The following is a 269-nucleotide window of genomic DNA, read 5'->3' as shown; positions in this document are numbered from 1 at the left end:
GAGGCATGCTGTGGTCAGTGTCGTTTGTTTTTCTGTGAAAGGAATACCATTGTATTTTACCTTATGGTGTTTCTGGTGTTTATTAGGGTAATGAATAAAGGTAAAGTGGGATTGGACCTTTGTGAGAATATCTCCAAACACCATTAAATATTATAGCAAGGAGTGATGGTTACTCAGTGGATGATGCTTTTTTCTTTCAGTTGGTATTCAGTCAGTGCCACGGCAGGACACTTAGTTGTTTTTTTCTCAAACAAAACCAAGGTCCTGGT

The sequence above is a fragment of the Opisthocomus hoazin genome, chromosome 3, assembly GCF_030867145.1.
Source record: "Opisthocomus hoazin isolate bOpiHoa1 chromosome 3, bOpiHoa1.hap1, whole genome shotgun sequence".
Classification (NCBI taxonomy): domain Eukaryota; kingdom Metazoa; phylum Chordata; class Aves; order Opisthocomiformes; family Opisthocomidae; genus Opisthocomus; species Opisthocomus hoazin.
Note: the sequence above shows the minus strand (reverse complement) of the source record.